Source organism: Diceros bicornis, chromosome 19, assembly GCF_020826845.1.
Source record: "Diceros bicornis minor isolate mBicDic1 chromosome 19, mDicBic1.mat.cur, whole genome shotgun sequence".
Taxonomy (NCBI): domain Eukaryota; kingdom Metazoa; phylum Chordata; class Mammalia; order Perissodactyla; family Rhinocerotidae; genus Diceros; species Diceros bicornis.
This window is the reverse complement of record NC_080758.1, coordinates 51825273-51847672: the sequence shown is the minus strand read 5'-3', so window position 1 is coordinate 51847672 and position 22400 is coordinate 51825273. Positions and strand designations below refer to the sequence as shown.

The following is a 22400-nucleotide window of genomic DNA, read 5'->3' as shown; positions in this document are numbered from 1 at the left end:
CCATTTCCCTGATGGGGAGACAGAGGCCCAAACAGGGGCATTGAGTTGCTGAAGGGCCAACAGAGGAGAGGCCGCTTGCCCCTCTCAGCCAGAGGCCCTGTTCCAACATCCTTCCCTAACCTCCAGCCCCACCGCTGACAACAGTCCTGTCCCCTGAGCTCTCAAAGCTTGGCCCTGGGCCGAGCCGTGGATGGAGAGGATGGGGTGTCTTGGGAGTCTGGTTGTTGAGTGGCTCCTGCCTGCCCCAGTCCCATGGAGTGTCTGGCCCCCATGCCGGACAGAGGCAATGCCAAACCCTTCTCCTCTCCAAAGAACCACTCAGGATATTCGCCTGCACTGAACTCTTTCTTTATCCACTCAGGAACTGGACCCACAAGGTGCCACCTCTGATCAACAGGGAAGGGGGTGACAGGATGCTTTGCTTCCCCATTTACATGAAGCTCCTAATGTCCTTTCAGCAGGATCCACTAAGAGTCCACCAGTTGCCTAGACGCTACTCATAAGCCACCTGGGGCCTATATCATTGCCAACCAGGCACTCAGGTGAGACTCCTGTGGTTGACTCGAGTGACTGCTCTAGGGGTCCAGGGGGGAGTCCCACAATGCACACACATCTGTCTCTGGTCCAGCTGTTCAGATCCAAGGATGAGCAGCCTGTTTGTCCACCTGGGCCAGGGGAATCCCTAGCTGTGCCCGTCCCTGGGGCAGGCAGTGTGCCCTCCCCTTGGAGACATGGTGAAGATAGAAGGAGCAGCAGGGGCCTGGCTTCTTGAGGACAGGTTTAGGCTGAGGGATAAACCCACCCAACCACCCAACAGCCTGGAAGAAGCTATATCCAGCAGGATGGACATGAGTGGAAGCCAGAGACCTGCTGATGGCGCCAGCTCGGCAACTCGTCCTGGAACAGCCCAGCCAACACCACTGTGTCCCATGACCAAGGCCTCCTGCCCAAAAATGGCACCCCACCTGCCCATGGGCAGAACAGATCCCTCTGCTTGTTAATCTGGACAAGATAGACGGGAACGTTTCAGAGAAAGTTCAAGTGAGAAATTATCAAAACCACAGCTTGCTCAGTCCCCCTCCCCCCCTGGCCCCTCCTCTCTTTCCAGACCCCCAGCCTCCACTCTACCTTGGTCATCAGTTCTCTGTTCAAGGACACGTCTTGGTTATAGCTCTCCTTAAATTTTTCAGAGCTCTCCCTGAGGGGAAGGGAAAGAGGGAAGGATAAATTTAGGGATAATGTGAGGGGTCTAAGTGCATATCCTTTTCTTTGACAACCTGAGAGATTCAAACTGCCTGGAGGAGTGCTCTCACTGGGCTCCTCTGAGCGCTAAGGTCTCGTGGGACTGGGAGGGGGCTCTCCTGTTGGTCACTGGGGTCTCCATTCCCCAGCTATACAGAGCAGCTCTCTTTTGATCACTTTGAGTTTCAACTGGGCATAGAGTTCTGTTGCTATAAACACTTGAAAATCTCCAATGTGGCTCACTCCAGTACCTGGCATTTAGGGAAACCGAGTCCTGAAGCAGAACTGGTGCACTAAGGACACCGGGAGACTTAGAGACCCACCGCTGAGGCCCAGGCCCTGTCCCCATCATTTGCTGCCTCCCAGGAGTTCCCACCTGACTGAGGGGTCAATGGCAGATATTCAGGAGATCCCCCATCCACCCTGGTCCTCCTATGGAGAGGGGCACTACCCACCAGGAAACTTCCCCCATGTGTTCTTCAAGTGGCATATGGATGTTTTCTGCAGAGCAGAGATGACAGTGCGGGGCGAGGAGAAGTTCTTCAGGATCTCGAACTCCTGGGGAAGGGAAGAGAATGAGCTGTGAGGTGGGGCGCAGGAGCCCTGCCTGCTCTAGCTTCAGTCCCCTTCTATTTAAATCTCCCCTCCTGGATTAGACAGATGTTCAGGGAGCCCCAGAAGGGCACATTTAGGACCCAAAGTGTAACACTCACAAGGAGGAGGATTTTAGCTCAACCCAAGGAGGGAGCCACGTAGGAAGTGACCATCCCCGCACTGGGACCTGGAGTCAAGATCAGCGTGCTCCTGGCAGGAAGGACCTAGGGACTTGCAGGGGCTTAGACCACAACTGCAATCCTGGGAGCTGATAAAGGTGGAGGCAGTTCCTAAGGCTCCAGAGAGGGGCTCCACTGGGCCTGCCACAGCACACCTGGGCCACCTGGATCCAGCGCTACACCACCCTCGCCCTGTCCTGGGACATCATGCTCGGGACCCCGAGGCAGGTGGTGATGACGAGGTTGGCCATCCTTCTGAAGTGGTCGATATTGGCCCGGACGGTGTGTGCCAGGTGCTCATTGCCGGGCTTGTTCCTCTTGCCCCAGGTGGAGCCCAGACACTGAGAGGGCACCACCTTCTGGAAGGGCTCCTGGGGAACAGGGGGAGTGTCACCCAGCATTGCCACACCCTAGCTCTGTGTCCACAGCCCACAAAGTCCCACACAGGGGTCACAATTTAGAGCTGGAGCTCAGGAAGCTCATGATGTGGCCTGAGCCTCGTTCGAGTCCCTGGCTTTTCTTCTCTGTCACTGCAGGCACCCAGCAGAAGATGACCCAGGACCCAATACTGGCAGGGAAGGGAGAGGGGCATTTGCATCCATCCCGTCCTGGCTAACTCCAAGCTCCAGATGGTGGCTCAGCTTGGCTCATCCCAAGGGGGCATCTTCCAACAACATGATCCCCCCTCTGGTCCCACTCCCCATTCTGATGCACATTCCCCTGTGGCAGCTACAACCACGGGCCTTGTCTGTCTCCCTCATAGTGAAGTACACATCAGGTATCTAATAAATCCTGAGGCTGTTGAGCCTCCTGAGCAGACGGTTGGGCCATCAGGGACCTGGCTGCACACAGTGAGTTCCCCTCCCCCACTGACGTGCCAGGCCCTGCTCACCCTTCCGTCTCTTCTACCTCATGGAGCCGGCACAACCACTCTGTGCAGCAGGTCCTGTTAGTGTCCACCTCTACCCTCTGCAGGTGGACAGCAAATGTTTGGGGGTTCAGAAAGTTGCCCAGGTCGTATGGTTGGTAAGGGGTGGAGCCAGGATTCGGGCCCAGATCATAGGAGACTGGATGAGGTCTGGGGCAATGATGGCAGAGTGAAGGCCTACCCCACCCACCCTGAGAGCCCAGCTGCTCACCGCATCCATCACGGTCAACTGCTCCACCACCAGCTTAGGAGGGAAGGCCGTAGGTTGGGCTTCTTCTCATGCTTCTTAGCCACAGGTGGAGATGGACTTCCCACTAGAAATGATGGTCCAGGTGACTCCAGCTCAGCAGCTCCCACTCCTGCTGCAGCCGATGTCGGCCCTTGCTCCAGCTCCAACACTGCTGATGGAGGGGACACTGGCTCCAGTGCTAGAGAGGGTGGTGTCAACGGAGCTGGAGCCAGCTCTACCTCCACCACTGCCCACTGCTCTGCTTCTGCTGCTGGCTGAAGCTCTGCACCTGGCGCTGGAGCGGGATAAAGAGAAAGGTTCACTCACATAGCTGACTTTCCATGTGTCCTTCTAAATACAGGAAAGATCCCACTTCCTTTCCAGGAATAGCCAGCCTGCAGTCCCCCTTACCCTCTGGCTCTGCCTCAGTGGCCTCCAGAAGCTCACACCAGTCAAAGGAAAGAGGGTCACAGCAGCTCAGCTCTGAATCAGGCAAGGTTTCCTGCATGTACATCCCCTTTAGCTTGAAAAAGAGACAGCCCCTGACTGGTCCCACCCTAGTTCTGGTCCAACCCCATCATCTCAAGGTCCTGAGTGTGGAGGCCCTCTGCTCCTGTTCTCATCTTAGAGCAGCACTGGATGGTGTGGGTGGCCTCATGCACCTGCCCCTTGTCTAGTGAGTTGGTGGACTTGAAACCATTGGGCAGCTACTCGATGACCTCCTGAGTGGAGTTCTGCAAAGACTGCCTGGGAGCTGGGCCAGAGGGAATCAGGGGCTGCCTGCACACTGCCACTGTGGTCAACCCCCAAGAGAAATTCTGCTCCTCAGTTCAGGCACAGAGGGCATCCTGGCAAAGAACTCTGGTCAGGAAGGGAAGGAGATGAAACCTCTAGGGCTCAATAACATACGAGTTGAGCAGCTCACCTTCTCATGCTGCCAGCCATGACTGGGTATGAGCATGACAGACCCACCAGACTTCCGACACCTAACAACCAGCTCCTGCCCAGGAATGGCCTGCCCCACATACCCTGCCTTCCCCACACCACACAGACACACAAACACACACAAACACACGATGAGGGGCCTGGATTTTGGGGTTGATCAGGTGGGATCACCGTTGTGTCCTGGTCTGCACTAACCTTTCCTGGGCTGCCCCATGTTACCCTTCACTGCCTCCTGTCAGACACCCAGAGGCGTCAGGGATGAGGGCTGAGCCAATGTAGGCAACAATCAAAGATTCTTTTTCTGGGCTTTTTTGAGCCCAGATCCTGCAAAAGTTGGGATACAACAACAAAACATTTTTGCCTCTTGACTGTCTCCCGTCAAGTGAGCTGGATGTGGGACTGTGGGTGCCTGGTTACCAGAGTTCAAAGATCTGTTGAGGCCTAGGGCCAAGGAGATGGGGTCATTTTTCAAGATTCCTATACCTGGACCCCTTACCTCAATCAGATTTCTCCAGAGCTGCCCCCTGAGCCCGGGCTGCTCACCCTCCTCTCTCATGTCACTTCCTGAACTGTACACAAGGAGCCTACACAGCCCTAGCCCCAGCTCCCTAGAAACCTAACTCAGGTCCTTGCTTTGAGGAGACAGAGATGAATGCAGACATCCTTTAACTTACCAGTTCTTCATCCTGGGATAATCCCTGTGCCTCTCAGGTCCTCCCCAGTCTCCAAACCTACACCAGGGGGATCAGGCTAGAATCTATTTCCTAGGGACCTCACCTGGTGTATATGAGATAATATCTATTACCCCTGTGGGCTGGTGTCACATGTACATAAGGCAGAAAATTAGAGATGGAAGAATAACAAGAAGGGGTGACAGGTAGCACAGAACACCACTCAAAACAGGCTTGGGTTCTAGCAATGTGATATTGGAACAGTCACTCCCAATTTGGCCTCACTTTCAGGTCAGCATCATGAGGGGGTTGAAACTAATGGAAATTTAGATACTGCCATCCTGTGGCATTAAACCATTCAATTGTTTACTGTTTTATGGAGAATGAGACCCAAGTGCCTCATCTTGGCCTATGAGGTGGGCAGCCTCCACAGTGGTACCCAGTAAGCCCCACCCATGGTATAGCCATCCCCGTGGAACCACTAAGTAGTTAGTAACTGGTTTCTGAACATAATAACAGCCAAAGTGATGGGATGTCTTGTCTAAATTTTAACTACACAAGTCTCTCACTTCCTCTTACTCCGTCTTTCATGTTTCATCTCTCTCTCTCTCTCTGTCAAATCCTTGTAACTGAGGAATCAAATACCAGTGTTTTGGGACTGCCCAATGTGGAGGCCTATAGAGGAGAAAAGCACGGGTGTGCCCAGGCCAACAGACAGAAAGAAACTTAAACTCTCAGTCCAAACTGAACCTTGAAGTCTGAGAGTGAACTTTGGGGCTAGTCCTCCCCCAGTTGAGCCTCAGTTGAGGCCACAGCACCAACCTGTTCAACTCACTGAGGCAGAGGCACCAAGCTGAAACGTGCCTGATTGCTGATCCACACAAATTGTGAGATAGTCAACATTTGTAGTTTTGAAATGCAAGGTTAGGGGCAATAAAGTCAGAGAGGGAAAGGTAACTGACACAGCCTACCAGGCCCTGGCCCTACCTTCCACCCCAGCTCCTGTTCTCTCCTCCCAGCCTCCCTCCAGCTGCACTGGCCACATTTCTAACCTCCTCTGGCCAAACTCACTTCTGCCTGTGAGACTCAGGACCAGTGGTGCCATCTCCCTGACACACTGCTCTCAGACCCCTGAAGGGCTGGCTCCCTGTTGTCATTCTGGTCCCAGAAAACGTCACCCCAGTGAGGCCTTTCAGACCCTCCTACGCAGTGATGCCCAGCCCTCCCTCACGGCCCCTTGATGTGTTTCTCTACAGCACTTGCTCTTTTCTTGCTCCTGTTTTTGCTTTTGTCCATTTCCCCTCTAGGCTGTGAGCTCCTGGCAGGCAGGGACCACTTGGTCATTTTCATCCTGCACTTTGGCCCACCAGGGCACCTGGCACAGGGTGAGTGCTCAGTGCACAGCTGCTGAATGAGTACATGGGAAGATCTTGCACCCCTCTCCCTGCTTCTGACCAAGTGTGATTGTGGAGATGAACACTAGAAATAGGAGGTACAAGTTGTTTCTGAGGCAGAGGGACAGCCAGAAAGACCTCTGCTTGACTCTTCTCTGCTCCAGGAGGTCAAGAAAAGTTCAGTGGACACCGTGTAAATTCCGGGTTTACAGGAGAAGGAAAGGACTTGATGTATATGTATATTATGTAATGGTTACCAAAATAAGTTTAGTTAACATCAATCACCAAGGAAACATAAACGATTTTTTCCTGGTGATGAGAAGTTTTAGGATCTACTTTCTTAGCAACTTTCAAATGTACCACACAGCAATGTTAACTTGCATAGTGCTGTATATCAAGTATATCTCAATACAACTGAAAAAAATAAAAAGAAAATCTAACTTGCCACCACTGACACAAGAGGCTGCCCGCCCCCTGGTAGCCAGCACTAGCACTGCAGCCCTCACCAAAACTCCACCAAACAGAAAGGAACCATTCTTCAGATGTCCTCAAGGCAGAGGCTCTCCAGGGTCCCAGAGGTAAAGGAGCAGGACCTGTCGGCTTCGAGAGAGTGGGGTGAATCTTGGGAGCCTACCTTTCTCCCCATCTTGCTGCCCCCCACCAGGCGTCTTCTTCGTTCCTGAGGCATCCAACCTCAACCAGGACAATGACTCCCCCTGCCTCCAGATGAGGACCCCGAGGATCCAACAAGAACTGGTCTTCTCCCTCATCTCTAGACTTGGTGTCCAGTGCTCTGGCATCTTCTTCCTTATCCCCAGTTCTCATCCACCTATGCCCCCATGTCTCCTCAGTTCTAAATGATCTCAAGTGGGTGGAAAGCATCTTCTCAACATTTCAGAGCACAGTAGGTCATCAACAGAGAACCTAGTCCAACAGACACATTGCGAGTGCATGGAACACTTGGAGTCACCTGCTGGATGCACTCCGTTTTATACAGAAGGACCCTCACTGAGGTATTCTCTCCTGTTCCCAATGCCTACACAAGGGGAGGATGGACTCATCACAGTTCTGGGTGCCCACAGAGGTGGACTGCAGGATCCCAGTCCTGTGCTCCCCAGGCTGGGCCAAGGATGGGTCTGGAACAGACAGATAGGCAGAAACCTAGGAACCTTAGGGATTCCTCTGCCCATCTCTGGGTCCCTGGGCATGTATCTAGGAGAACGAATGCCATGGTCCCCTGGGAGAGCTGCCTCCCATCTCTCTCCCTCCTGCCTCTTGTCACTTCCTCCGGGTCAGCTCTTTCTTGACTGCACCTCCATGGCCCCCACATGAGAATTCAGTGTGAGTGGGGGTGCCTATGCACATGCTATGATGAGGAGAGGAAAATGATCTCATATGGAGAGGGGTGGGCAGCAATCCTCTAAGATCTTAATGCCTCTCATTGCCAAAGGAGACCTGAGGGAAGGGGCGGAGCCTTGGCCAAGGAAGCTGGAGCTCTGTCTAGTCTTTGGGACCCGGACTACCTCCCGTGGTCTGGGCCAGTACTTGCCTCTTTCTGGGCTAGTTTCCCAACTGCACAGTGAGGGGTAAGATGTGCAACAGCACAAGCGTGTGCTCAGCCAGGACAAGTCATCAGGCCCCATAGATACATTAAGTATGTTTTAAGTGTATTGAAGACATTAATATTGCTGTGCAATCATCACCACGATCCATCTTTAGAAGTCTTTTCATCCTACAAAACTGAAACTCTATACCCATTCATGAATAACCCCTCATTCCTCCTCCTCCCAGCCCCTGGCAAACACCATTCTACTTTCAGTCTCTCTGAATCTAGCGATTTCAGCAACCTCATAGAAGGGAAATCACACAAGGTTGTATTTTTGTGACTGGCTTATTTCATTTAGAGTAATATCCTGAAGGTTCACCCATGGTGTGCCATATCTTAGACTTTCCTTCCTTTGTTAAGGATGAATAATATGCCATTTTATGTATATTCCACATTTTGCATATCCATACATCCCTGGACAGATAGCCTAGCCGGGCCCAAAACCAAGCCCAAAATAAAATGGGGCCCCAACCAGATTTTTATCAACGGTCCCCTGGAGACTACTTTCTTAAGCCACGTTCCACATATTTACTAAGGATCTAGTCTTGGGCCATGAGTTCTTTTTCAGAAACTCCTTTTTTCCTCCTTGAGCAAGTTTCAACTGGTTTGAACCAGTGAGACCACAAGACGGCTGGCAAGACTCAAACCATCACTGCTGTTTGAGTCAAGTGACTGGAGGATGACGTAGGGGACCAAGAACTCAGCTGCCAATCATGTTAAGGACACCGCCTTTTGAACGTGGGATGTATGACAGAACATGAAAATCTACTTGCGCAAAATGCGTAGGACTGCCTCCAACCTCCCGCACCCACTCCTTTGTCCTTAAAAAGCCCTTTCAACTGCCCATTGGGGAGAAGGATTTAACCTTTGGTTCCTGTCTCCCTGCTGGCCAACCTCGTAATAAAGCTTTTTCCCTTCTACAAGAGCGGTATCTCATGGTTGGCTTAAGGGGTGCATTGGGCAGCGAGCCCTTCCTCGGTTATGATACTTGGGTGGCTTCTATGTTCTACCTATTATGAATACTGATGCTATGAATATGGGTGTTGAAATACGTTTTGAAGAATATGCTTTCAACTCTTTGGGGGCGTATATACCCAGAATTGAAATTGCTGGGTCCTATATAATTATATTTTTAATTTTTTTTTAGGAATTGCTATACTGATTTCTACAGCAACTATATATTTTATCTTCCCAAGACAGTGCACAAGGGTTCCAACTTCTCCACATCTTGACCAACACTGGTTCTATTCTTTTTCTTCTTCTTCTTTTTTTGGATGCCATCTTTTTTTTTTTTTTTTTTGATCGATGAATGTGAGGTGGTCTCTCACTGTGTTTCTGATTTGCATTTCCCTAATGATTAGTGATGATGAGCGTCTTTTCATATGCTTATTGGTTATTTGCAGATCTTCTTTGAGGAAACGTCTACTCATGTACTTTGTTCAAATTTGATTTGGGTTGTTTGATTTTTGTTGTTGAGTTTAGGAGTTCTCTATCTATTCTGGATATTAAGCCCTTGTCAGACACATGGTTTGCAAATATGGTCGCCCATCCTGTGAGTTGTGCTTTTACTGCTGATAATGTCTTTTGAGATACAAAACTTTTTAATATCCATGAAGTCCAGCGTGTGTATTTTCTTATTTTATTGGCTGCTCCTTGGGGGTCATATCCTCGAAATCATTACCAAATCCTATCTTGTAAAGTTTTGTCTTATGTTTTCTTCTAAGAGTATTATAGTTTTAGCTCTTACATTTAGGTCTTTGATCTATTGGGAATTAAGCTTTGTATATGGTGTTAGGTAAGGGTCCAAGTTGATTCTTTTGCATGTAAATATCCACATTTTCCAGCACAACTTGTTGAAAGGGCTTTTCCCCTTTGAATAATCTTGGCACCCTTGTCAAACATCGTTTGATCACATGAGTGAGGGTTAATTTCTGGGCTCTCAATTCTGTTTCCATTGCTCAATATGGCTGTCTTTATGCTATGACAATGCAGTTTTGGTACTGTAGATTTGTAGTAAGTTTTCAATCAGGAAGAATCAGTCCTCCAACTTAGTACCTTCTTTCAAGATTATTTTTGGTATCTGGGCTTACTTGAGATTCCATAAGAATTTTAGGATGGGTTTTTTTCTATTTCAACACAAAACGTCCTTGGGATTTTGGTAAGGACTGCACTGGATTTGTTGATCTCTTTGGATAATGTTGACATCGTCACAATAAGGAGTCTTCCAATCCATGGTGATGGGATGTCTTTCATTTCTAGTAGTGCCGGGTGGTTGTTCAGGTTGAGGGGGCGGCACTCCTAGAGGTAGTCGTGCAGAAACCCACAATTCCTCCTCACTGTGCCTTCACCATTTCCTTAGAACTCATCGACCATCAACAGAAGAGAAAATGCATGTAAAATGCATGTGGGAAATTTGCAAGGACTGGGTGTGCCAGTCAGTGCGCACCCAGGATCCGACCCTGGGCCCCCAGTAGCGGAGCATGCGCACTTAACCGCTAAGCCACTGGGCAGGCCCTGGTGTCTTGTTTTAAACACATGACTTCTGTTGGTCCTTGATTTCCCCAGTTACACCCCAGCTGTCCTTTCACTGACCATTGTTGGTCACACACCCACTGCACCTGCCTCCAATCCTTCCCCTTCAACACCGTAATCTCACACACAGCTCCTCCCGACACTATCATGGCATCTCCCACCACACGTCCCCTATACCTTCCATACAGCCATCAAGATGCTTCACAAACACCATCACCATTTATGTCCAGTGGGCTGAGAGGGCTGCCCGTGCACTGGGAATCAGGAGTCACAGGGTCTGTCACTTGGCCTCCAATCACCTACTGTACCCCAGATGAAGGGCTTACCCTGCGGAGACACTCACTAGTAGCCAACTCCATCGAACAACAACATCTTTGCCCCAGGCTTCCTTCAAAATTATCCCCGCACTTTCTGCCCCAACTGCTCCTTGAGGGGTCATTTTGGGGCAGCCTTTGAGGCCACCTTGGTGATTTTGTGCCCAGGCCCAGACAGCTCTTGGCCCACAAACACTTTAACCATAACCTCTGAAATCATATAGCACAGGTAACCAGTGAATGCAAATTACTGGTTTTACCTCAAGACACCTAAGGAATATTTCACACCAGGAGCATCCACTTTTGGGTTTTACTGTGGGCTGATATCACAAGGCTCTCATCCAGTGAGCTTCTCTCTTCCCCAACCCCGTGAACAGCTTTCTCCAGACTATATTGTGCAATGCATTATTGTCTCTCTCTCAGCCTGCTTCTCTCAGGTCGCAGGTCCTTTGAGTTTCCTGCTCTGACTAGCTACCATCAACCCATAGAAACAATGTCAGTCCTATAGCACTGGGTGTTCAGTTCTACTAGGATTGACTGACTGGACTGGGCACAGGTGTGGTGGCCCTACCCACACAAAATCAGGAAACTGAGGCAACTAAGAGGTATCAACAACCTTAACACAACATGGACAACAACTCCATAAGAACATATCCTAGCCCTTGAACAACAGTCTCATGAGTCTCTCGCCTAAATGGTTTTAGAAAATGGCCTGGCCCTAGACTGTCTATACTGGCCAAGGGAGGAGGGGTTGGTGCCTTTCCTAGAACCACTTGCTGAGTGTACATCAACAGAGAAGTTCAAACCTACCTCCACCAAATGGCCCAAGAGGTTAAAATATTGCATAATATTACCCAAATCTTTGAATAGATACCAAAGGCCCCCGAGATCACTGACCTATTTTCATGGCTGGTCTCTCCATGTTGTGGACAATGGAAATGGACTGGATTTTAGATTGTTGCTTGTATAATCATAGGATTTCTTACTATAGCCCTCGTCGGATGTTCACTCTCTTGGCTACAACCTGCCATACTCCTAATAACTCCATTAATTACACTTATTAAATATACTAACCAACTTAAAATTAACCAATACCCTGATTAACTTAAAAAATTCAAAATTTTTATGAGGAAAATCTGCTTAACGTAGAATACACCGTTTTAAGCATTTCAAAGTATACATTTGTGCGGCTTTTAGCACAATGATTATGTCGTGTGGCTATCACCACTATTTAATTCCAGAACATTTTCAACACCCCCAAACAAACCCATACTCATTCACACTCTATTTTCTGCTAACCCAAACCCATGGAAACAACTCATCTGTTTTCTCCCCCTATGGATTTCCCTATTCTGGACAGTTCATTCAAATGGCATCATGTTATCTATTGCCTTTGTGGATGGCTTCAGTGAGCACACATGTTTCAAGGTTCACCCATGGCCTAGTATGTAGCAGTACTTAATTCCTTTTTATGGCTTATAATATCCTATATTATGAATAGGCCACATTTGGTTTATGCAGTGATAACTGGATAGAAATTTGGGTTTGTTCCACTTTTGGACCATTGTGAACACTGTTGCTTTGAATGTCTATGGGCAAGTTTGCTCTTTTGGACATATCTACCATGGGCCTCTCCAGGTCAATGGTAATTCTAGGTTTAAGATTTTAGAAAATGCCAAGTTGTTTTCTGCAGTGGCTGCATCATTTTACTTTCCCACCAGTAATGTATGTGGGTTTCCCTTTCTCCACATCTTTACCAACACTTGTTATTTTCCATTATGTTGAATATAGCCTTCATTTTGAGCATGAAATAGTATCACATTATGCTTTGAATTTGCATTTTCCTAATAATTAATGATACTGAGCAACTATCTTGTGCTTATTGGCCATCTATGTATTTCCTATTCCAGTTGCTTACCCCGTTTCATTGACTTGTCTTTTATAATTGAGTTCTAAGAGATCTTTATATATTCTCAAAATAAGAGCATTCTCACTTATATAAGTTGCAAATAGTAGGAGACATCAAAGACCCACTTTTAACAATGGATAGAATATCCAGACAGAAAACAGGAAATAGCAGACATGAAAACATTAAATACTAAATGGAGCTATCAGACACACACAGAACATTTTACTGGACAGCAACAAAATGCACACTCTTCTCATGGGCACACAGACTATTTTCCAGAACAGATCACGTGTTAGGTCACAAAACAAGTCTTAACAAGATTAAGAAGACTGAAATAATACCAGGTAACTTTTCTAAACACAGTGGCATGAAACCAGAAGTCAATAACAGAAGGAAAACTGGAACATTCATAATACGTGGAAGTTCAACAAAAACTCTTAAACTTAAAAGTAGATCGGGGGCTGACAGGTGCTGTAGTGGTTAAGTGCATGTGCTTCGCTGCTGGTGGCCCGGGTTCGGATCCTGGGCACGCACCGATGCATGCTTGTCAGGACATGTTGTCGTGGCATCTCACATAAAGTGGAGGAAGATGGGCAAGGATGATAGCTCTGGGCCGGTCTTCCTCAGCAAAAAGAGGAGGATTGGCATGGATGTTAGCTCAGGGCTGATCTTCCTCACACACAAAAAAGGTAGATCAAAGAAAAAATCAAAAGGGAAATTAGAAAATAGCTCAAAACATACAAAAAGAAACAATAGGGGCCGGTCCGGTGGCGCAAGTGGTTAAGTGTGTGTGCTCCACTGTGGCGGCCCGTGGTTCGTCAGCTCAGATCCCGGGTGTGCACCGACGCACCGCTTGGCAAGCTATGCTGTGGCAGCGTCCCATATAAAGTGCAGGAAGATGGGCACGGATGTTAGCCCAGGGCCAGTCTTCCTCAGCAAAAAAAAATAAAATAAAATAAAAGAGGATTGGCAGATGTGAGCACAGGGCCAATCTTCCTCAGCAAAAAAAAAAAAAAGAAAGAAAGAAAGAAAGAAAGAAACAATAAACACACCAAAACTTCTAGGATGCAGAAAAAGTAGTAGTAAGAGGACAGTTTATAGTGATAAACTTGTACATTATAAGAGAAGAAAGATGTCAAAGAAACAACCTGACTTACAACACACAGCATTAACAAAAGAAAAAAATGAAACCCAAAGTTAGCAGAAGGACGGAAGTCACCAAGAGGCGAGTGGAAAAAAATTGAAAGACAGTATGGAAGATCAATAAAAGTAAAAGTAGAGTTTTGGAAAAAATAAAATTGAGAAACCTTTAGATAAAATATCTAGGAAAACAAAGATAGATGACTCAAACTAAATCAGAAATGAAAAAGGAAGCATTACAACTGATGCTTCAGAAAGAAAAAGATCAGAAGAGACTATTCTGAACTAGTGTACACTCATAAATTGGGTAACCTAGACAAAATAGATAAATTCCTAGAAACAACCTATGAAAGCTGAATCATGAAGAAATAGAAATCTTGAACAGATCAGTAACAAATAAGCAGACTGAATCAGTAATCAAATACCTCCCAACGAGAAGGGACTTCTCCACTCTGCCTGACCTTAGCCAGCCTGCCCCAATGCCAGGCTGACTCCCGTGGACCTAGCTGGCTCCCTGTAAGTTTCTGCAAATCCAGGCCCCTGGCTCACCCTGCAGCATGCCAGCTCTGGTGGCCTCAAGCAGCATCCTTGACACCAGGCTCCCACCAGGCTCCTGGGAACCCAGGGCCCCATCTCAGCCTAGGGGCTGCCATCTTAAACAGCCCAAGGTGGCTCTTGTGACCACAAGTGGTGTCCTTGGCACCAGGCTCCTGGTGGGCTCTGGTGAATCCAGATGCTGGCTCACCCAAGTTCCTGCGTACTCCAGGCAGCCACAGGCAACACTCAGCCACAGGCAGCTTTTGTACCAGGGCACCCAGTAGGCTCCCACACCCCCAAGACCCCAAGTCACTCCAGCACTTGCTGGCTCCAGCAACCCCAGGTAGACTCCATGGCACTAGGCTCCCCAAGAGCTGCTGGGGAACTCAGGCCCATGGCTCACCACACCACCTGCCAGTTCCAGGATCCATAGACAGCTCTCATGGAACCAGGCCCCTGGCAGGCTCCCACAAAATCAGGCCCCCAGTTTACCCAGGTGCTTGCTGACTCAGGCGGCCCCAGGCAGCTCCCATGGCACCAGGCACCGGCAGGTTCCCATGAACCCAGGCTTCCATCTTGACCCAGTGCCTGCTGGCTTCTGCAGCCTCAGGCAGCTCCTGTGGCCCCAGGATCCCAGCAGGCTCCCAGGAATCCAGACATCTGGCCTACCACAGCACAAGCTGTCTCTCGTGGTGCCAGGCTTCTTGCAGTCTCCCATGAACCAAGGCTCTCAGCTCATCCCAGCACTGGCGAACTCTCATGGCCCTGGATGACTCCTGTGGCTGCAGGCTCTCATTGAGGACCTGCCAAACCAGGCTCCAGTGGGGCTACTCATGAACTCAGGGTCCCAGCTGTGCCCAGGGCCAGACACAATACCATAGACCCAAGCTTTCCACTCACCCCAGTACCAGGCTGCCCAAGGACTCCAGCAGCAAGCCTGCACCTGGACACTACCAGATGGCCTACACAGGACCCCTAGATGGGATGACTGTGAAGGCTTTGGTTTGCTAAAGCCAGTCTGTAAAGAGTGGAAGAGGTGCCTACTTCCTCAAATTTGCAGACACCAATGGAAGGCCACAAGGATCATGAATAATCAAAAACCCATCACACCCCCAAAGAAAAAGAATAAAACTCCAATGACTGACCAAGCAATGGAGATATAGGAACTATGTGACAAAGACTTCAGAACAACCCTCTTTGAGAAATTCATAAAACTCTAAGGAAACATAGATAGACTACTAAATGAAATAAGGAAACAGTGCATGAACAAGTGAGAAATTCACTATAGAAACAGAAATCATTAAGGAAAAACAAACAGAAATCCTAGAGTTGAAGAACACAATGACTGAACTGAAGAATTCAATAGAGAGCTTCTAGATCAGATTCAACTATAACAAGAAATAATTAGTGAACAAGGAGATGTGTCATTTGTAATCATCCAGTCAAAGAAGCAAAAAGAAAAATGGGAATGGATAGGAATGGGGAAAGGCAGTGTGAATTATGGGATACCATGAAAAGAAATAGATAAGCATTATTAAAGTACCAGAGGAGAAGACAGGGATAAAGGAAAAGAGTGTTTACTTAAACAAAATAGCAGCTGACACCTTCCCAAATCTGGAGAGAGATTTACACATCCAAGGTCCTGAAGCCAATCTGTCAACCTAAAATTTCAAACTAAAACTTTCTTCTCCAAGACACATTATAACAAAACTATCTGAACTCAAAAAAAGGATCAAACAACATGATCAAGTTCAACATGATGCAAATCAATGAATGTGATACACCACATTAATAGAATGAAAGATAAAAATCACAAAATAATCTCAATCGATGCAGAAAAAGCAGTTTGACAAAATTCAACAGCCATTCATGATAAAAATTCTTAATAAAGGGTTACAGAAAGAACATACCTGAACATAATAAAAGGTTTACATGACAAAACCCACAGCTAACATCATATTGAACAGTGAAAGGTTGAAAGCTTTCTTGCTAAGACAAAGAACAAGACAAGGGTGGCCAGTCTCAACACCACTCTTCAACATACTGCTGCAAGTCTCACCCAGAGACATTTGGCAACGAAAAGAAATAAAATACATCTAAATTGGAAATGAAGAATCAAAGTGGTCTCTGTTTGCAGATGATATGATTTTATATAGAGAAATACGTAAGGACTCCCCCCCAAACTTTTAGGACTAATAAACGAATTCACTCAAGCTGCAGGAGACAAAATCAACATGTAGAAATCTGTCGCCTTTCTGTACACTCACAATGAACTATCTAAAAAAGATATAAAGAAAAAAATCCTATTTACAATAGCATCAAAAACAGTAAAATACTCATAAATAAATTTAACCAAGAAGGTGAAAGATCTAGACACTGACAACTATAAGACATTGATGAAAGAAATCAAAGACACAGAGAAATGAAAAGATATCTTATGTTCATGGATCAGAAGAATTAATATTGTTAAAATGTCCATGCTACCCAATGCCATCTCAAGATTCAATGCAATTCCTGGTAAAATTCCCATGACATTTTTCACAGAAATGGGACAAACAATCCTAATATTCATATGGATCCACAAAAGACCTCCAATAACCAAAACAACCCTGAGAAAGAAAGTTGAAGGCATCACATTCCTGATTTCAAATTTTATTACAAATCTATAGTAATAAAAACGGTAATGATACAGGTGTAAAAAGAGACACATAGACCATTAGAACAGAATCAAAGGCCCAGAAATAAAACCACACACATACACTTTGCTAAAAGTTGATGAGTCAGCTAAGAAGACTCCATGGGGAACAGATAGTTTCTACAATAACTGGTGTTGGGAAAACTGGATAACCACATGCAGAAAACTGAAATTGCACCCCTATTTTACAACACTCTAAAAGTAATCCCAGGGCCGGCCCCGTGGCTTAGCGGTTAAGTGCATGAGCTCCGCTGCTGGCGTCCCGGGTTCGGATCCCTGGCCCGCACTGACGCACCGCTTCTCTGGCCATGCTGAGGCTGTGTCCCACATACAGAAACTAGAAGGATTTCTCTGTGCAGCTATGACACAACTATCTACTGGGGCTTTGGGGGAAAAATAAATAAATAAATAAATAAATAAAAAATAAATAAATAAAAGTAATCCCAAATTGAATTAAAGACTTAAATGCAAGACACTAAATATAAAACAACTAGAAGAAAATATAGAGAAAACAGCCCCAAGAACCTCATCTTGACAATGATTTTCTTGGATATAACATCAAAAGTGCAAACAACAAATGTAAAACTTAACAAGTGGGATGACATCAATCTAAAAATCTTCTGCACAGCAAATAAAATAATTGGCAAATTAAGGGGTTAATATCCACAGTATATAAGAAACTCTTACAACTCAACAGCAAAGAAACCAACAAAACAATATGAAAATTGTCAAAAGACCTGAATAGATATTTTTCCAAAGAAGACATAAAAATGGTTAACAGGTACATGAGAAGATGCTCGTAATCACTCATCATCAGGGAAATAAAATCAAAACTACAATGAGATATCACCTCACATCTGCTAGAATGGTTATTTTCAAAGAGACAACAGACAACAAGTGTTAACGAGGCTGTGTAGAAAAGAGAACACTGTGCACTGTTGGTATGAATGTAAATTCCTACAGTCACTATGGAAAAAATTTGGAATTTTCTCAAAAAAATAAAAATAGAAATACTATATAAATGAGCAATTCCCCTTCTGCTTGTATATGCAAAGGAAATGAAGTCACTATTCTGAAGAGATATCTGCACCCCTATGTTCATTTCAGCATTATTCACAAACTGAGGACGTGGACACAATCCATGTGTCCATCAATGGATAAATAGATAAAGAAAATGTCAGACATATGTATATATACATGAAATATATAATGGAATATTATTTAGCCATGCAAGAGAATGAAATCCTGCATTTTGTAACAACACAGATGGAACTTGAGGCATTACGCTAAGTGATATAAGTCAGACAGACAAAGACAAATACTATATATTCTCACCCATATGTGAAATCTAAAAAAGCCCAACTCAAAGGAATAGAGGCTAGAATGGTGTTTGCCAGGACCTTGGGCTTGGGGGAAACGGGGAGAGGTAAGTCAAAGTGCACAAATTTCTAGCTGTAAAATGAATAAGCTTTGGGGATCTAATGTACAACATGGTGACCATAATTAACAATAATATATTATAGACTTGAAAGTTGTTAAGAGAGTAGATCTTAAAAGTGATCACTAGAAAAAACAAGTTAATTATGTGAGGGAATGGAGGTGCTAACTCACTGTATTGTGGTAATTCTTTCACAAATCATCATCTTGAATACCTAAAACTTACATGTGTTATATGTCACTAATATTTCAAGAAATATAAAAAAAAAAAATCTCTCAACAAATTAAAACCCAGGACCATATGACTGCAGTGGTGAATTCTACCATACATATAAAGAAGTTTTAAAAAGAAGCCTTCTTACACTCTGTCAAATATTGAAAAAGAGAGAATACTTCCAAACTCATTTTACGACGCCAGAATTACCCTGATACCAACACTAGACAAGGACACTAAAAGAAAATAAAATTACAGCCCATTACCCCTGATGAACATAGATACAAAAATCCTCAACAAAATACTAACAAATTGAATTCAACAGCGTATTAAAAGAATTATACACTACCACCAAGTGAAATTTATTCCTGATATACAAGGGTAGATTAACACACAAAAATCGATCAATGTAATATGCAACATCAAGAAAATGAAGGGGAAAAAACAGGACCATCACGATTGATGGACAAAAACCTGTTGACAAAATTCAACACCCTTTCATGATAAAACACTCGAGAAACAAGGAATAGGAGGAAAAACACACAGCAAACACAAAACTCAGTGATGGAAGACTGAAAGCTTTTCCTGAAAGCGCTAAGATCAGGAACAAGGCAAGGATGCCCACTTTCACCACTTCTATTCAACACAGTACTGAAGTTCAAGCCAGAACCACGAGGCAATAAAAATAAATAAATAAAAGTCATCCAAATTGGAAAGAAAGAAGTAAAACGATCTCTGTTTGACGATGATATCATCTCATATGTAGAAAATCGGAAAGACTCCACAAAAAGCCATTTGATCTAACAGAGAATTCACGAAAGTAGCAGGATACAAAGTCAATACACAAAAATCAGTTGCATTTCTATACATGAACCAGGAGCTCTCTGAAAAGGAAATTACAAAAACAATTGATTTATATCAGAAAGAATAACGTGCTTAGGAATTAACTTAACCAAGGAGGTGAAAGGCTTGCACCATAAAAACTACGAAACATTTCAGAAAGAAATTAAAGAAGACATACATAAATGGACAGATATCCCATATTCATGGATTGGAAGGTTTAGTATTGTTAAAGTGTCAATATTACCCAAAGCAGTCTACCGATTCAATGTAATCCCTATCCAAATCCTAATGATGTTTTTTGCAGAAATAGAAAAACCCGTCCTAAATTTCACATGGAATCTCAAGGGACTCAGAATAGCCAAAACAATCCTGAAAAAGAAGAACAAAACTGGAGGACTCACACTTCCTGATTTCAAAACTTACTACAAAGCCACAGTAATCAACAGTATGGTATTGGCATAAAGGCAGACATAGAGACCAATGGCATAGAATAGCTAGCCCAGAAACAAACCCTCACATATATGGTCAAGTGATTTTTGACAAGGGTGCCAAGATAGTGCAATGGAGAAAGGTTTCTTGTCAACAAATGGTACTGGGAAAACTGGATATCTGCATGCAAAAGAATGAACTTGTACCCTCATCCAACACCATATACAAAAATTAACTCAAGGATATAAATGTAAGACCTAAAATAAGAAAACTCTTAGAAGAAAACAGGACAAAATCTTTATGACACCGGACTTGCAAATGATTTCTTGGATATGACACCAAAGGCACAGGTAACGAAAGAAAAACAACGGACAAATTGGACTCCACGAAAATTTTATAAGTTGGTACATCAAGAGGCACTGTGCATAGAGTAAAAAGGCAACACACAGAGTGGGAGAAAATATTTGCAAATCATATTTCTGACAAGAGACTGGTATCCGGAATATACAGAGATGTCTTAAAACTGAACAACTAAAAAACAAGCCAATTCAAATATGGGCAAAGGACTTGAAGAGACAGTTCTCCAAAGACTTATGAATGGCATATAAGCACATGAAAAGACGCTCAACACCACTAATCATTAGGGAAATGCAAATCAAAACCACAATGAGACACCACCTCACACCCACTAAGATGAGTGCTACAGGAAAGACAGAAAACAACATGTGTTGGACAGGATGCGGTGAAATGGGAATCCGTGTACACTGTTGATAGGAATGTAAAATGGTGCAGCCGCTATGGAAAACAGTATGAATGTTCCTCAAAAAATTGAACATAGAATTATCACATGATCCAGCAATTCCACTTCTGGATATACACCCAAAAGATCTGAAAGCAGAGCCTTGAAGAGATATTTGTACACCCATGTTTATAGCAGTATTATTCACAATAGCTAAAACGTGGAAACAACCCCAGTGTCCACTGACACATGAATGGATACACAAAATGTAGTATATCCATACAACAGAATATTATTCAGCATTACAAAGGAAGCAAATTCTGCAATATGCTACATGTGTATTAACCTTGGGGACATTATGCTAACAGAAATAAGCCAGTCACAAAAAGAAAAATACTGTATGATTCCACTAACACGAGGAACTGAGATTAGTCAAAATAACAGAGACGGAAAGTGGAATGGTGGCTGCCAAGGGCTGGGGGAGGGGAGAAGGGAGACTTACTCTTTAATAGGTATAGAGTTTCAGATTTATAAGAGTAATGGGGATGAATGGTGGCGATGACTGTGCAACAGCGTAAATGTATTTCACGCCACTGAAGTATACACTTACAAATGGTTAAGATGTCACGCTTTTTGTTATGTATATTTTAACTCAATATACAAAAAGAAAAAAAAAAGAAATTAGCTATCAAGGCACAAAAAGACATAGTGGACTTTTAAATACATATTGTTAAGTGAAAGAACCCAACTGGAGAAGGTTATATACTCTGTTCCATAGTTTTCATATATTCCAATCACACGAAATTCTAGACAAGGCAAAACCATAGAAACAGTATAAAGATCAGTGTTGCCAGGAGTTGGAAGGCAAGGGATGAAGAGGCAGAGCACAGGGAATTTAGGGCAATCCAATTCTTCTGTAGGCTCTGTCATGGTGGATACATGAGATTATGCATTTGTCAAAATCCAAGTACGTGACAGTGAGACAGTGAACCCTAATGTAAACCACTGACTTGGTTACGAACACTGTAGCAGCATCAGCTCCTCACTTGTAAGGAATGAACCGCACTAACACAGGTGGTCATGCAAGATGTTAACAGTAGGGGAAACTGTAGGGGAGGAGGGAGAAACGCTTTGCACTGTCTGCTGAATTTCTCTGTCCATCTAAAACTTTCCTAAAAACAATCTATTAATTAAAAATTAATCAATGGAAGGTAGGGAGTGGGTAGAAATATGGAGGAAACAAGAATATCAGAATATTAATGTGTTGAAGCTGGATAATAGAGACATGGGGGGCTATCACACTTTTCGGTTTAATTTGTGTATGTTAAAGTTTTTCCACAATAAAACATTTTTAAAGCTCCAGGTTAAATCTAGATTATATGTACAAAGAATCAAAGACTGTGAAGAAAACATATTTTTGAAGCAAGTACTCAAGGGGTACACTGAGGGAATGTGCAATCACACTGGATAGAGAGTGAACGTCCTGGTTCCACCAGGAAGGTTCAGAGCTCAGTGAGCAAGGCAGGGGACAGCACAGTCAGGGAAATGACAGATAATGAACACGGAAAAATGTTCGCCCTCGCTGGTCACAGAAATGCCAACGATGGGCCCTGACAGAACTGCCAGAGGATTTACAACGTTGTGACACTCACAGTTAGAGCGGGCTCAGGGACAGTGTACCACGTCCTGTGAGAAGGTCAATCATCACCGGCTTGAGAGGGCAAACCTCTCAAACCCTGGAACTTGCAGGCCCCTGGCCCAGCTGTTCTGTTGTACAGAATCGGTCCAAAAACAAAGGTATTGGGTAAAGATGATAGACTGAA

At 45.0% G+C, this 22400-nt stretch overlaps 1 long non-coding RNA gene across 1 annotated transcript; it reads right to left on the bottom strand.

The window, feature by feature from the left end:
- Positions 1–2922: 2922 nt before the first annotated feature.
- Positions 2923–22291, bottom strand: LOC131418757 (uncharacterized). Its single transcript, XR_009223028.1, has 3 exons — positions 22230–22291; positions 3155–3467; positions 2923–2984 (listed from the first exon to the last, which is right to left on the bottom strand). It is a non-coding gene; the product is annotated as an uncharacterized LOC131418757 (long non-coding RNA).
- Between the last annotated feature and the right edge of the window lie 109 nt (positions 22292–22400).